The sequence below is a fragment of the Macaca thibetana genome, chromosome 11 (assembly GCF_024542745.1).
Source record: "Macaca thibetana thibetana isolate TM-01 chromosome 11, ASM2454274v1, whole genome shotgun sequence".
Taxonomy (NCBI): domain Eukaryota; kingdom Metazoa; phylum Chordata; class Mammalia; order Primates; family Cercopithecidae; genus Macaca; species Macaca thibetana.
This window is the reverse complement of record NC_065588.1, coordinates 86,383,635-86,398,244: the sequence shown is the minus strand read 5'-3', so window position 1 is coordinate 86,398,244 and position 14,610 is coordinate 86,383,635. Positions and strand designations below refer to the sequence as shown.

The following is a 14,610-nucleotide window of genomic DNA, read 5'->3' as shown; positions in this document are numbered from 1 at the left end:
TGGATATTTCAGAAGGTGAAGAGAACCAAAGTCATGGAAAACCTATTTAATGAAATGATAACTGAAAACATCCCAAGTCTAGCAAAAGATTTAAATATTCAAATACAGGAAGCTCAGAGATCTCCAAATAGATGCAACCCAAAAAGTTACATTTTGTCCTTTCCCTGACACACTATAATCAAGTTGTCAAAAGTCAGGTAAAGACAGAATTATGAAAATAGCAAGAGAAATGTGTCTAGTCATTTATTAGGGAAACCCCATCAGACTAACATCAGATATCTCAGCAGAAACCTTACAGGCCAGCAGTACTGGGAAAAAAAAAAAAAAAAAAAAAAAAAAAAAAAAAAGGCCTACTAACCAAGAATACTATACCCAGAAACATGTATCCTTCATAAATAAAGGAGAAATAAAGTCTTTCTCAGACAAGCAAAAACTGAGGTAATTTATTACTCCTAGACCCTACAATATATGCTTCAGGGAGTCCTACACCTGAAAGTGAAAGGACAAATCAATATCATGAAAATCCACCAAAGCATAAAATGTACTGCCAAAGCAAACACACAAAAGAAGAAAGGAAAGGACATAAATATTACCACCACAGAAAATGACCAAACCACAATGAAGAGAAATAAAGAAACAAAGAATATACAAAACAACCATCAAACCAACAACAAAATAATGGGAATAAGTACTCATCTACGAATAATAACCTTGAATGTAAATGAATTTTCCACTTAAAAGACACAGACTGGCTGAATGGATTTTTTTTAATGACCCAACTATATGCTGCCTATAAAAAACTCACTTTTCTGTGAAGACACATAAGACTCAAAATAAAAGGATGGAAAAAGATACTCCACTCAAATGGAAATTAAAAGCAAGCAGGAGTAGCTTTACTTATATCAGATAAAACAGACTTTAAGTCAAAAACAGTAAAAAAAAAAAAAAGACAAAAGCTCATTACATAATGATAAAGTAACCAATTCATTAAGAAGATGTAACAATTCTAAGTATATAATGCACCCAACATGGAGCACCCATATTCATAAAGCAAATATTACTGGATCTAAAGAAAGAGATATATTTCAATACAGTAACAGTCAGTGACTTCCACACCACACTCTCAGCATTAGACAGATTATCTAGAAAGAAAATAAACAAGGAAACATCAGACTTAAATTAGACTTTAGATCAAATGTACCTAATAGACATTTACAGAAAATTTTATCCAAAAACTACAAATAAATGTTCCTCCAATCGGCACATAGAACACTGTCCAGGATTTATCATATGTTAGACCACAAACAAATCTTAAATAAAAAAGAGAGAAGACACAAATAAACAAAATCAAAACAAAAAAGGACATGTAAAAACTGATGCCAGCCAGGCTCAGTGGCTCACGCCTGTAATCCCAGCACTTTGGGAGGCTGAGACAGGCAGATCATAAAGTCAGGAGATTGAGACCATCCTGGCTAACACAGTGAAGCCCCATCTCTACTAAAAATACAAAAAAATCGCCAGGCATGGTGGCAGGCACCTGTAGTCCCAGCTACTTGGGAGGCTGAGGCAGGAGAATGGCGTGAACCCAGGAGATGGAGCTTGCAGTGAGCTAAGATTGCACCACTGCACTCCAGCCTGCGCGACAGAGTGAGATTCTGTCTCTCTCTCTCTCTATATATATATATATATACACACACACACAGACACACACAAACACACACATATATATATATATACACACACATACTGACATGACTATTATGAAAAACTATATTCCAGCAAACTGGAAAACCTAGAGGAAATGAGTGAGTTCCTGAACACATACAACCTACAAAGGTTGAATCAGGAATAAAAAGAAAACCTGAACAGCCCAACAACTAGTAGCAAGATTGAATCAGTAATAAAAAGTCTCTCAAAAAAGAAAAGCCCAGGACCAGATCTTCCATGTTTTTTAAGAAGTAAAACAAATTCTCCTCAAACTATTCCTAAAAATTGAAGAGGAGGAAATCCTCCCTAACTCATTCTATGAGGTTAACATCATCCTGATACCAAAACCAGAAAAGGACACAACAACAACAACAACAAAATAGACTAGTATCCCTGATGAACAGAGATGCAAAAAATCCTCAACAAATTATTAGCAAACCAAATCCAACAGCACATCAAAAAGATAATACTCCATGATCAAGTTGTATTTCATTGTTGATTCAAGGATGGTTCAACATATGCAAATCAATAAATGTGGTACCTCACATCAACAGAATGAAAGACAAAAACTATACGATCATCTCAATAGATGCAGAAAAAGCACTTGGTAAAATCCAGCATCACTTCCTGATTAAAAAAAGCAACTCTCAACAAACTAGGTATAGAACAAACATAACCCAACATACTAAAGGTAACATAGGCTGGGGTGGTGGCCCATGCCTGTATTCCCAGCACTTTGGGAGGCCGAGGTGGGTGGATCACCTGAGGTCAGGAGTTCAAGACCAGCCTGACCAACATGAAGAAACCCCATCTCTACTAAAAATTCAACATTAGCCGGGCATGGAGGCACATGCCTGTAATCCCAGCTACTCAGGAGGCTGAGGCAGGAGAATTGCTTGAACTCAGGAGGTCGAGGTTGTGGTAAGTTGAGGCTGCACCACTGCACTCCAGCCTAGGCAACAAGAGCTAAACTCCATCTCCAAAAAGAATAAAAAATTTAAAAACTAAAAAAATAAAGGTAACATATAACGAACTCACAGCTAACATCATACTAAATAGTGAGCTAACATGTAACAAACAGCTAAAATCATACTAAATGGGGAAAAGCTAAAAGGTTTTCCTCTAAAGACTGGAACAAGACAGAATGCCCACTTTCACCATTCCTATTCGACATAGTACCAGAGGTCCTAGCCCGAGCTATCAGACAAGAAAAAGAAATAAAAGGCATCCAAATTAGAAAAGAGGAAGTAAAACTGTTCCTATTTTTAGATGACATGATCTTATATTTAGAAAAAAAACTAAAAATATTCAAGCAAAACAGGTTTGATAAATTCAGTAAAGTTACAGAATAAAATATTCACATGTAAGAATCAGTAAGGCTTCTATATACTAAAAATAAAATTGCTGAAAAATAAATCGAGAAAGTCATCACATTTACAATAGCTACAAAATTCACCTATGAGTAAATTTAATCCAGAAAATTAAATAACTCTACAAAGAAAACTATAAAACCCTAAAGAAACAAAATTGAGGATAACATAAACAAATGGAAATACATCCCATGGTTATGGATAGAAAGAATGAATAACGGTGAAATAACCACACTGCCCAAAGCAATTTACAGACTCAATGCAATTCCTATCAAACACTAACATCGTTCTTTACAGAAATAGAAAAACCACTCCTAAATCTGTAGGGAACCAAAAGAGAGTCTGAATAGCCAAAGAAATACTGAGCAAAAAGAATAAAGCCGGAGGCATCACACTACCTCTATTCAAAATATAGGTCTAGTAAGCAAAACAGTATGTGTATGTCCATTCTCACACTGCTATGAAGAACCACCTGAGATGGGTAATCCATAAATAAAAGAGGTTTAAATAACTCAGAGTTCCACAGGGGACATGGATGGGGAGGACTCAGGAAACTTACAATGATGGCGGAAGGCAAAGAGGAAGCAAGTATGTCTTACCATGGTGGAACAGGAGAGAGGGAGTGAAGTGGGAGGTGCTACACACTTTTAAACAGCCAGATCTCATGAGAACTCATTTGCTATCACAAGAACAGAAAGGGCGAAGTCCACACCCATGATTCAATCACCTCACACCTGGCCCCTCCTCCAACATGTGGGGATTACAATTTGACATAAGATTTGGGTAGAAACAGAGCCAAACTATATCAGTATGATAGTGATATAAAAGTAGACACAGAGACCAATGGAACAGAACAGAGAACCCAGATAAAAATGCACACAGTTACAGCTAACTGATCTTCAACACAGCCACCAAGAATATACCCTGAGGAGCGGACATCCTCTTCAATAAATAGTCAATAAATAGTGCTAGGAAAACTGGATAACCATATGCAGAAGAATGAAGCTGGACCCCTATCTCTCACCATGTGCAAAAATCAACTCAAAGTGAATTAAAAACATAAAGGTGAGATCTAAAACTATAAAACTACTAGAAAAACAAAACAGGAGAAAAACTATAGGTCATTGGTTTAGGTAAAAATGGGTACATCAAAATCTCACAAATCACCACTAAAGAACTTGCTTATGTAACCAAACGCCATCTGTTCCCCAAAACCCTATGGAAATAAAAAATTAAAAATAAATAATAAAAATAAAAGATTTTATGGGAAATATTTCAAAAGCACAAACCACAGAAACAAAAAAAAGACAAATTGGACTATATTAAACTAAAAAGATTCTGCACAGCAAAGAAAACAATCAACAGACTGAAGAGTCAGCCAATTGAATGGGAGAAAATATTTGCAAACTATTCATCTGACAGGAGACTAATTTCCGTTATATACAAAAAACTCTAACAAATCAACATCAAAAAAACACTAATAAACATACTAGAAAGTGGGCAAAGGAATATGAATAAACAATTCTCAAAAGAAGGCATACAAACGGCCAACAGGTATATGAAAAAATGCTCAACATCAGTAGTTATTAGGGAAATGCAAATTAAAACTACACTGAGGTATCACCTTACCCCAGTAAGAACGGTTATTAACAACACAAAACAACAGATGCTGGTTAGGATATAGAGAAAACGAAATTCCTTTGTACTGTTGATGGGAATGTAAATTAGTACCACACTATGGAATACAGTATGAAGATTTCTTTAAAAATTAAAAGTAGAACTATCATACTCAGCAATTCCACTACTGGATATATATCAATGCAATTATTATATATAAAATATTATATAATAAATTATTATTTCAAAGTGATACCTGCACCCCCATGTTTATTTCAGCACTATTCATAATAGCCAAGGTATGGAATCAACCTAAGTGTTAAACAATAAATGAATGAATAAAGAAAATACAGTATATACACAATGAAATCCTACTTGGCCAAAAAAAAAAAAAAAAAAAAACAATGAAATCCTGTCATTTGCAGTAACATGGATGGAACTGGAGGTCATTAAGTGAAATACACCAGGCACAGAAAGACAAATATCACATGTTCTCACTCATATGTGGGAGCTTAAATAGTTGATCTTCATGGAGGTAGAGAGTAGAATGCTAGATACTAGAGGCTGGGAAGGGTGTGTGTTGTGGTAGTTGCAGAGGGTGATAAGGAGATTTTGGTTAATGGGCAAAGATATATAGTTAGGTAAAGTAATAAGTTCCAATGTTCAACAGAAGAGTCGAGTGACTATAAGTAACAACAATGTATTGTATATTTCAAAATAGCTAGAAGTGAGGATTTGAAATCTTCCCAACACATAGAAATGATAAATACTTGAGGTGATGGATATCTTACATACCTTGAGTTGATCATTACACGTTACATGCATGTAACAAAATACCAAATGTACACCATGACAATGTACAAATATAATCAACAAAATAGTAATTCCCCAAATAATAAACAATAATAAGTAAATGTAAAGTTATAAACTATGGTTAGGTTTTTTGTTTGTTTTTTGAGACAGGGTCTCGCTCTGTCACCCAAGCTGGAGTGCAGTGACACAATCAAGGCTCCCTGCAATGTTGACCTCCCGGGATCTACAGGCATGCACCACCATGTCTGGCTAATTTTTTGTATTTTTTGTAGAGATGGGGTTGTGTCATGTTGCCCAGGCTGGTCTCAAACTCCTGGGCTCATGTGACCCACCTGCCTCGGCCTCCCAAAGTGCTAGGATTATAGGCATGTACCTGGCTTTATGATTAGCTTTATCAAGAAAATATATGGTAACTTGTCATTACAATGAAGGGACCTAAGTTACATTAAATGGTCAGAGAAGTCCTCTCTGAGTAATGATATATCATTTCTGAGGTAAGAGATGGCTAGAAATTTGCAGTTGACTAGTGGCAGTGGGCAGAGCAGGAGGAGTACTGAATGAAATTTTACTAGAAAAATAATATGTTTGAAGGCCCCAGATGGAAAGAAACTTGGCGTATCTCAAGAATGGCAAAAGGTCAGTGTGCCTACAAACAAAACAGCAATCAGATAAGTGAAGCAAAGTTTAGCTGGACAGGTATGGCAAAATCAGCTTATACAGGACAATGCTTCGTATTTGATTCCGCACAGCATAAGAGTGCTACCGGGTGCTTTGAACAAGCCAGAACTATGATTCATATTTGAATTCTTAAAAGTGAACTCTGAATTCAGATTGGAAAATGGATTGTAAATTGGACATGCTGCAAAAATAGAAGCAAAATTTGAGAAGTTCTATAAGGAAGGTGGCACATACATTTTGAGTCTCTGCAGAGATTTTTCTCTATTCACACTGATAAATTTCTCTTTCCACTTTCACCTTCAGGACCCCTATTATTCTGTTATGGTTTAAATTTTTGTCTTCTCTGAAGTTCACATTGAAACTTAATCCCCAATGTAACAGTATTAAGAAGTAAGGCCTTCAAGAGGTGATTAGGTCATGAAGGCTCTGCCCTCGTGAATGGATTAATCCATTCATGGATTCATGGACTAATGGGTTCATGTATTAATGGATTATCATGGGAGTGGGTTAGTTATCATGAGAGTGGGTTTGTTGTAAAATAGATTTTGCTTCCCTATCACAGACTCCCTCACCGTGGATGCCCTGCACCACCGCAGGACTCCACAGAGAGTCCCCACAAGCAAGAAGGCCTTCACCAGATACAGTCCCTAGAACTTGGACTTCCCACCCTACAGAACAGTAAGAAATAAATGTATTTTTTAAACAATTACCCAGTCTGTGGTATTCAATTATAGCAACAGAGAGTGGACTAAGACATACTGTCAAAGGCTGCTTTTTTTCTCTTTCTTGTGCCTGAACTGTGGATTTTTCTTCTTAGCATTCCTCTCTCTCTCCTATTTTCTCCTATGCCAATTATCTGTCCTCTTAAATGACAATTTCCATATTTCTCTCTTTGGCTTTGGAATTTTAGTCAACTTTAATTTGTTCAAAAACTTTCTTATTGATCATCTGCTTTTATGAATTATGATAATGCCCAGGTACAACTGGTCATTGGAACTTTTTCACACTAAAGATTTCTTAGCTCTACTTCCACAGATTCTGAATCACAGGCTGGTGATGAGTCTCAGACATTTATAATTTTAAATAGGTCATTTATGTTTGAGAACCTCTGTTATTAGACTATTATCAAATTTATATCATGAGAATTTGGTTCTAAAATTGTTCTAACATGGCAGGTTTCCAAAGGCCACTCCAAAGGTATTTTGCTTGTGTAGATTTAGAAATCACACTCCAACCTTTTTTCAAAGATTTGTCTCAGGCTAGCAACATCCTTTCTATCAGTAACAGTATCTCATTAGCTATACACCTGTCCTCAATAAAAGAGAACTATCTCTTAGATCTAAGATTACATCATGGATTTTTCCAGATCTTGCAGCCACGTTTTATTAACAATTTGATACCAGTTGCACATAATCCTAGCAGGAGCAATAGCATTTTGATACTGTTTCATATTAGGAAAAAAATTGCCTGATTTCTTATTACTCACTCACTTATAAGGTAGATATCAGGTCATATGAGAGAACTGAAGGATATAAGCTTATGTGATCTTCCCACAAACAAAAAGCAAAAGCAAATTCTAAAACCCTGAGCTCCCAAACTTCCAGTCTTCTGTTTCTTGCCCAGAGCCATACTACCTCCCACATTGCACATGTTGTAAACTTTATGTGGCCCATCTGTTAAGGAGTTTGTTTTCCAAATTTGCAGGGGCTTGGCACTTCTGTACTGAGTACCAGAACTAAATGTGACACCGATTTTTACCTTTTTAATAGTTTTAAATTGCATGGGGCTGGTATTGAAAAGGGTCAGGGAAACAGAAGAAATACAGAAGCAGTAAGGCAACAGTTAAACATCATAGCTTGGGCAAACCCGTACTTAACATCCGCCATGATGACAGCAGTAGCAGTGCTAGGGATATATTGAGTATTCAGGTTCAGTTGTGGGCTGAATGTGGGCACAGCTTGGCATTTGAAATTAGGCAGATTCAGACTATGATGTTTTCTCACAGTTAATGCAGAGACCATAGATAATAATTATGTTGCTGAGCCTACAGTGAATTTTTACGACTGATCCTCTATTAAACTGGCAAAATAAGAGGATAATGTCTCCAGCACTAACAAGTTGGCAGGGAAGTAGCTGGCAACCCCTCCCACTAATGTTCCATCTGTGCGAACCTTCAGTATGATCCAGGATATTGTTTCCCCACACAGGTTGTGCCTGCAGTGTAATCAAGACAGAGAGACCAAGCATAGATATCTTTATTGTTTTTGAAAATGACTGCCATTGGAGGGTGAGCAGAGCCTGGGATTGAGTGCTAATGCTGTTATGTCCTTCTAAGAAGTATCCATGCAGTGATGTCGACAGGAAAATAACCGTTTCTAAGCACTGGCTTGTTGTCCAAGTGACATAAAAGTCACAGAACAAGAACAGTTTCTTTCATTTTAGAAAAGCCTTTTGTTTCTTTTCCTGGAAACTTGGAAAATTGTTTTTGTTTAAAAATATCTTTTCTGTTGATTGCGAACACAGTGCATGTTACTTTCCCAGCCTTGACGCTCCTCCAGCATCCCCAGGCTCTGGATCAGATTTTGCTCTAAAAGCTCAGGGGAGAAGAAAGAAAGGCTTGTGAATGCAAAGAGGGTGCACAAACCAGCTGAGGCAAATCCTGACTCCAATCCCTGAAATGATGTCTGTCATTGTACACTTCTCATGCCACCCAAGAAGTGTCCCCTGATGTTTCAGGCAGCTGTCACATCTGCCTCCTCTGAGCTCCTAAATATTTGTTTGATATTTAAAATGTACTGCCTTGTGTTGGAATTATTGTACTTCATGGCTTATTTGTTTCTCCTTTCATATAGTTCACCGTGCCTGAAATAGGGCCTCATTGGACATACTTTTGTATCATGACTAAATAAGCAAATTCGAAGCCATCCCTGTTGAAGACCATGCACAGGGAAGCACCCTCAGGTTACTCACTAACGTAGGGAGGCACATTGCCATTGCTCTCCTCACCTCAGTGGTGAACTCTCTATGGAATAACAGGTAATAATAACTAATATGCTATTATTTTAAAATGCCAGTGTGCTTTTATGTGCTGGTTCTCGGCACTTTATATGAGTAATACATTTAATTCTCACCATAGGAAGTAACTATTGTTGTCATCTCCATTTTACAGATGAGAAGACAAAGGTACAAAAGAGTTTACATTTTTTTAAGATCTTACAACTAGTAGGTGGTGGTGTTAGCTAGCGTGTGATCTGTCTTCAAAACTCAAATTCTTAAGCACTCCACACACTGCCTCTGGATGGGAGTCCTAAACGTCTACGAGGGACATGAATCCTGTTATATCACTTTTTCAGTATCTCTAAGATCTTATACAAGACAGAAATACAGAGGAGGCAAAGGAGGTTTTAATTATCTGCTTTTTCATGTGTTTTCCTTCATGGAATTCACTTTGAATACATTTTAGGGGTTTGAAGAAGCTCAGGAAATTATTTCTTTCTATCTTCTCTTCAATTCATACGCTTAACTCCTACCCAACATTTGTTCACTCCCTTCCTCCTCCTCTAAACAAAGCAGAAGCGAAGAAAAATATTAATGCTACAAAAAAACATTTGCAATGATCTATGCAACCCTTTCTCTGGAAGTTTCCATCATTATCAGATTCACCTAACAATTCCTATTCATCCAAACGTGGTCTCAATGGAGTTTTTCTTTACCTGTAGGCAGCTTAGTTGCCTCCCACTGTCCTTTGTTCATAGCCACATCAGAGTGACAGTCTTTTTAGAAGACTGGTGTTTATGCAGTATTCCTAGTTCTGTACATTACAGTGGGCACTTAAAGTTTACGTTTTAAATGAATTAGTGAATCCAATACAAAGCCCTCATTTTACAGAGAAGGAAACTGCCGTGAAATTGGAAATGTAAAGTGGCTGATCACAGTCACATATCTAGTCAGTAGAAAAGCTGACCTCAAGTCAGCTACATTTTCCATTGCGAGACCTAGGTTGTCCTTCACAGCCTAACTCAAACCTGAGTTTCTTCATGCCTGAAAACCATAGCCCAGCAATAATAGCTATCTTCTTTATCTTATAATGCTTATAATCTGTAGCACTCATTTAGTTCTGGGTGCATATGTATATATTTTACTTTTCTCTACCTAGATTATAATTATTTTAAAGTTAGAATTGTGCCCTATCTTTTCTTTTCCATTCATAATGCTTTGGTTTCTTGAGTGTTTGAGCTTCTAAAATTAGGAGTTGATCATCTCATTCACTTTTTCCACTTCTATCATCACCTCTAACTATAGCCCCAAGTACATCCTCAAGTGCCAGTCTTGTTTCCAGCTGTTTGAATAGGCCCATGTCTCCATGTCTCCCTTGGAACCTGAAAAATACTCTGGACCACTAGCAACAGTCACAAAACTAAAATAAGGCCATTCTGAGACTGAGTAAAGTGGACTTATATTTTTTCCCTTAGAAGATCTCCGTGGAACTGCAGGGAATAATTATCATGCATGAAGACTTTTTTTTTTTTTTTTTTTTTTTTTTTTTTTTTGGTGTGCAAGTTACAAAGACTCATCACAGAGATTATCTTGAGTGATGGTGTGTGGAAGTGCAAGCAGGCCTCAGAAAGCCTGGAGACAGATCAAAAATCCAGTAGCTACTCTTTCTATCATTTTCTCTCTCTCTCTCTCTCTGTCTCAGTTACTCTCTCTCAACCTACCTCTACCTTTCTCTCTTAAACTCTCTCTCTGTCAAGGAACACATGGTCTGTCTTTCCTCTATATGGCTGCTTTATCATTCTCTCTCTCCATACTTGTTGTCTCTGCCTCTCTATGTACATACAGGACAGCCATTGCCTTATAACTTCCAAGTATACTCATATAAGTCACGGATGTCTCTAAATCCCAATTCCAAGATCCTGAAAGAGCCAATATGATTGCACCAACTTGGTTCAGGTGTCCTATGCACTGTCCACTCAGTTATGGCCAGGAGTCATGGTCACTGAGAATAGATGAGTTTCTACCATTTGACATGGCCTCTGCTAGACACCATGGAGAAACATACAGGTGATAAAAGTGAAAATGCTACCTTCAGAAATTTAATAATAGGTTACACAGTAAGATCTAGAATAATATATTTTTAATAGTTTGTATTATCTTTCCCACTATGACAGAAGACAGGAAGGGCCATCATTATTTGGTCAGAAAAATGGAAGAAAGATTTCTTCTTCAATATTTCACCATTATACATACCTCAAAATTTCTGTTGAAGCCCTCTGCTTTCTTATTCAAGCTAACCCCTTCACTGAGGATGGAGAAAATAGGGGAAAGATGTATAACTTCTTCAAGGTCCTTGTAATGTTAGGAATGTAGTATCCATCTTCTAGGGCCTACCATGATTGCTGGACCCGTTAGCATGCGCCAACATCCAAACAACCAACTAAATTAAGGGAGTAAGAAAGAAACATTCCCCTTTTTTGAATAGCACTTACCAGAGGCGTCACTCAATATTTCTTGTTTATGTAATTGGTCAGAACTATTCATATGGCCCATAAAGATGCAGAATAGGTGGATATATGTAATTCTTTTACTGGGCAACATTGTACTCAGCTAAGAATGAGGAATCCATTTGCTTATAAAAGAGAAGAGCAGAATGGGTCTATTATAGGTCAGTAACCTCTACCACAACCTTCAGTTGCTGTTCTCAATCTATTTCTCTTGTCCATAGTTTTTGATCCTGGTGACAATCTTTCCTGCTCTTTTAAATCTTATCTTCCTTTGAATATTGTGATACTGAACTATGCCAATACTTTTTACTATCTGGTTACTTTATAACTTTACTTTCCTTGATTTCTCAATTTCCTCCTGCCCTCTAAGGATGGGTGTCCCAAAGACGGCTCTGTCATTTCCTCTTTGCGTCTGCTTTCATCCACTCCCACCATTTAAACCATCAGCATTATTTTCTAGCTTGCTCTCTCTCTGTCTCTCTCTCTCTCTTCCCCACCCCAACTTCCAGGAAGCTATTTTAGATCACTCGTTGGTCATTTTTAATTAAAAGCCCAACATCTCCCAAAACTCTATTGAAGTATCAGAAGTACATTTATATTCAAAATCTAATGCAGAGAACTTTCAACAGGTAAACTTGCTCTGATTCCCTATATCAGATAAGTTTGCTTATTCCATACCTACATCACACCCTGCAGTTCTTGGGTCCTACAATAATTATTAAAGTTAACTACTCGAACAAAGATTTGTTCCATGTCTCTATTTCCTAGTATACTAGGTCTTGAGAACAATAAAAATATGTCTCTTGTTACAGCACTGCATCTCCAATGACTTGCACAGTGCTTTGCACAAAGTAATCATGAAGAATAGCAAATGGACAAGCAAAGGAATGAATAAATATATCATTTGGTTGCCTTTCTGGGGTTCTCATAGGGTGAAATTACCTTGGTCCTCAATGTATTATCTTAGTTTTTAAGCAGACTAGGAATGAGTTTGTGCTCATTGTTGGAATCAACTGCCACATTCTTAAGATCAATGTCTACCAAATAATTTTCCAACTAACAGGTGCCACTCACCTGTTAGTCATCAATATTATCTACTTCTGACATGCAACCATCAACATTGTCACGGCTTGATAATCCAGGATCACCAGAAGACACAAACACCAGAGTGTGCAGAAGAGTTGTGTCAGCCTGTCTAGTGTTGGAAAACCTACATGAAAAGTCAAATTATATTTAGAAAGTTCATTGGAGATTAGAGAATCAGAATAAAATGGTGTAGTCAGGTGATTTAAAATTTAGTGTAGTTGGGCCCAGATATGCTGACATTTCTATGTTCATAATAAGGGTAATTTTGATCACAGGGGCAAAACACTTGAAATATGTGACTTATCCTTACTCACTCTTCCACAGTTTTTAAGAATATAATAGATCTGAATTTAAATTCCAGCTCTATGTGACCTTGAACAAGCTTCTTTTCTTCTCAGTCTTCTGTTTCCTCCTGTGAAAAAAAAACAAAAAACAAAAAATCAATACCTGTTGTAAGGATTAATAAGATAATTATATAAAATATTTGGCATAGTTCCTGGCATTTAGTGAGTCCTCAATCAATAAAAGATATTATTTCCACCCTCTAGGCTTCCATAGATAATCAATGTTTTTTAATTAACAGATTTATTTTTGTTATTTAAATTTTTTTGTCCTTCCAACTTTTATTTTAGTTTCAGGGCGTACATATACAGGTTTGTTACATGGTTAAATTGCACAACCCAGGGTTTTGGGTTACAGATTATTTCACCACCAAGGTAATAACCATAGTACCTGATATGTAGTTTTTTGATCTCTATCTTCCTCCCACCCTCTACTTTCCCAGAGTCTACTGTTCTCTTCTTTGTGTTCATGTGTGCTCAATATTTAGCTCCCACTTATAAGTGAGAACAAACAGTAGTTGGTTTTCTGTTCCTATAATAATGTGCTTAGGACAATGACCTCTGGCTCCAAGCATGTTGCTGCAAGGGACATGATCTTGTTCCTTTTTACGGCTTTTTAGTATTTCATCACGTATGTATACCACATTTTCTTTATCCAGTTAGATATGCCAAGTTATATCCGAGTCCTATGGGTCAGGAAACCCATTTTTATACCTTTATCATGATTCATTGTGTGTTGATTTAATAGTTTAACTCTCAGAGGTTCTTCTTATCCAAAGCTCAGATGTCTCCAGTAATCATCAGCCTATTGTTTAAAAAAGCCACATTAATAATACAGAAATTTCCCCATTCTCTATAGTTTTTCTGTTTACAGTTTCATTATTCCATGGCCAACTGTGGTACAAAAATATTACATAGAAAATTCCAGAAATAAGTAACTCACAATTCTTAAATTGCTTGTCATTCTGAGTAGCATGATGAAATCTTGTGCTAAACTATTCCATTCCACCCAGGATGTGAATCATCCTTTGCCCAGGATATCCATGCTGTCTGTGCCACTCACCTGTTAGTCATCAATATTATCTGCTCCTGACATGCAACCATCAACATTGTCATGGCTTGATAATCCAGGATCACCAGAAGCAGATGATCCTCTTTCTGATGTATGGTCAGAAGGTCAATACTGTAGTAGCCTAATGCTGCATCACAGTGCCTATGTCATTCACTTCACTTCATATCATCATGGAGACATTTCATCATTTCACATCACTGCAAGAAGAAGGATGAGTACAGTCCAATAAGGTATTTTGAGAGAGAGATATTCATACTCACATAACTTTTATTATAGTATATTGTTATAATTCTATGATACGATCAACTGATAATCTCTTACTATGCCTAATCTCTTACTGTGCCTTATTATGCCTAATGTGTAAACTAAACTTTATAATAGGCATGTATGTATAGGAAAAAATAAAGTATATATATGGTTTG

General features: G+C 36.8%; 1 long non-coding RNA gene across 1 annotated transcript; it reads right to left on the bottom strand.

Moving 5' to 3' along the window:
* Positions 1–12,730: 12,730 nt before the first annotated feature.
* Positions 12,731–14,379, bottom strand: LOC126930109 (uncharacterized). The gene is made up of 4 exons (XR_007717453.1): positions 14,180–14,379; positions 13,831–13,921; positions 13,090–13,187; positions 12,731–12,899 (listed from the first exon to the last, which is right to left on the bottom strand). It is a non-coding gene; the product is annotated as an uncharacterized LOC126930109 (long non-coding RNA).
* Positions 14,380–14,610: the final 231 nt, after the last annotated feature.